At 59.9% G+C, this 2500-nt stretch overlaps 1 pseudogene; it reads left to right on the top strand.

Annotated features, from left to right (window-relative positions):
- Positions 1-2500, top strand: part of LOC126151314 (large subunit ribosomal RNA) — a 6079-nt pseudogene that overhangs the window by 881 nt on the left and 2698 nt on the right.

The raw sequence follows: 2500 nt of genomic DNA, 5'->3' as shown, positions 1-2500 counted from the left end.
CTCCCGTCAGCGGCGCTTCAGCTTTGGACAATTTCACGACCCGTCTTGAAACACGGACCAAGGAGTCTAACATGTGCGCGAGTCATTGGGCTGTACGAAACCTAAAGGCGTAATGAAAGTGAAGGTCTCGCCTTGCGCGGGCCGAGGGAGGATGGGGCTTCCCCGCCCTTCACGGGGCGGCGGCCTCCGCACTCCCGGGGCGTCTCGTCCTCATTGCGAGGTGAGGCGCACCTAGAGCGTACACGTTGGGACCCGAAAGATGGTGAACTATGCCTGGCCAGGACGAAGTCAGGGGAAACCCTGATGGAGGTCCGTAGCGATTCTGACGTGCAAATCGATCGTCGGAGCTGGGTATAGGGGCGAAAGACTAATCGAACCATCTAGTAGCTGGTTCCCTCCGAAGTTTCCCTCAGGATAGCTGGTGCTCGTACGAGTCTCATCCGGTAAAGCGAATGATTAGAGGCCTTGGGGCCGAAACGACCTCAACCTATTCTCAAACTTTAAATGGGTGAGATCTCCGGCTTGCTTGATATGCTGAAGCCGCGAGCAAACGACTCGGATCGGAGTGCCAAGTGGGCCACTTTTGGTAAGCAGAACTGGCGCTGTGGGATGAACCAAACGCCGAGTTAAGGCGCCCGAATCGACGCTCATGGGAAACCATGAAAGGCGTTGGTTGCTTAAGACAGCAGGACGGTGGCCATGGAAGTCGGAATCCGCTAAGGAGTGTGTAACAACTCACCTGCCGAAGCAACTAGCCCTGAAAATGGATGGCGCTGAAGCGTCGTGCCTATACTCGGCCGTCAGTCTGGCAGTCATGGCCGGTCCTTGCGGCCGGCCGCGAAGCCCTGACGAGTAGGAGGGTCGCGGCGGTGGGCGCAGAAGGGTCTGGGCGTGAGCCTGCCTGGAGCCGCCGTCGGTGCAGATCTTGGTGGTAGTAGCAAATACTCCAGCGAGGCCCTGGAGGGCTGACGCGGAGAAGGGTTTCGTGTGAACAGCCGTTGCACACGAGTCAGTCGATCCTAAGCCCTAGGAGAAATCCGATGTTGATGGGGGCCGTCATAGCATGATGCACTTTGTGCTGGCCCCCGTTGGGCGAAAGGGAATCCGGTTCCTATTCCGGAACCCGGCAGCGGAACCGATACAAGTCGGGCCCCTCTTTTAGAGATGCTCGTCGGGGTAACCCAAAAGGACCCGGAGACGCCGTCGGGAGATCGGGGAAGAGTTTTCTTTTCTGCATGAGCGTTCGAGTTCCCTGGAATCCTCTAGCAGGGAGATAGGGTTTGGAACGCGAAGAGCACCGCAGTTGCGGCGGTGTCCCGATCTTCCCCTCGGACCTTGAAAATCCGGGAGAGGGCCACGTGGAGGTGTCGCGCCGGTTCGTACCCATATCCGCAGCAGGTCTCCAAGGTGAAGAGCCTCTAGTCGATAGAATAATGTAGGTAAGGGAAGTCGGCAAATTGGATCCGTAACTTCGGGATAAGGATTGGCTCTGAGGATCGGGGCGTGTCGGGCTTGGTCGGGAAGTGGGTCAGCGCTAACGTGCCGGGCCTGGGCGAGGTGAGTGCCGTAGGGGTGCCGGTAAGTGCGGGCGTTTAGCGCGGGCGTGGTCTGCTCTCGCCGTTGGTTGGCCTCGTGCTGGCCGGCGGTGCAGGATGCGCGCGCCTGCGCGGCGTTCGTGCCCCGGTGCTTCAACCTGCGCGCAGGATCCGAGCTCGGTCCCGTGCCTTGGCCTCCCACGGATCTTCCTTGCTGCGAGGCCGCGTCCGCCTTAGCGTGCTCCTCCGGGGGCGCGCGGGTGCGCGGATTCTCTTCGGCCGCCATTCAACGATCAACTCAGAACTGGCACGGACTGGGGGAATCCGACTGTCTAATTAAAACAAAGCATTGCGATGGCCCTAGCGGGTGTTGACGCAATGTGATTTCTGCCCAGTGCTCTGAATGTCAACGTGAAGAAATTCAAGCAAGCGCGGGTAAACGGCGGGAGTAACTATGATAGCGGGCGGCGGCGGCGTGGGCGTGCCCGTGCAGCCGGCAAGGGGAGTACGTCAGGGTGATCCCCTCTCCCCCCTCCTTTTCAATTTTGCGGTGGACTATGTTTTGAGCCAACTGCCCTCCCACATCGGAGCTCGGATTTTAGGTCGCAGAGTCAACGCTGCGGCCTTCGCAGATGACGTCCTGCTGTTTGCATCGACCGCGAGGGGCTTGCAGTCCCTCATTGACGCAGCCGTCGCAGCCCTCGCCCACCTGGGGCTGCAGATCAACGCCCGGAAGTGCTTCACCCTCGCCTTAGTCGCATCTGGGCGCGACAAGAAGGTGAAGGTCGACGCAGATGTGACCTTCAAGGCAGGCAATACCACCGTGCCTGCCCTACGTGTGGGTGAAACCTTCCGGTACCTGGGACTGCAATTCTCCACCGCTGGTCGCTGCGTGTTCAATCCACGACGCCACCTGGTGGAGCAACTGGACGTCATCTCCCGAGCTCCGCTTAAGCCGCAACAGC

Source organism: Schistocerca cancellata, unplaced genomic scaffold, assembly GCF_023864275.1.
Source record: "Schistocerca cancellata isolate TAMUIC-IGC-003103 unplaced genomic scaffold, iqSchCanc2.1 HiC_scaffold_1054, whole genome shotgun sequence".
Taxonomy (NCBI): domain Eukaryota; kingdom Metazoa; phylum Arthropoda; class Insecta; order Orthoptera; family Acrididae; genus Schistocerca; species Schistocerca cancellata.
Note: the sequence above shows the minus strand (reverse complement) of the source record. Positions and strands in the feature narration are given on the sequence as shown.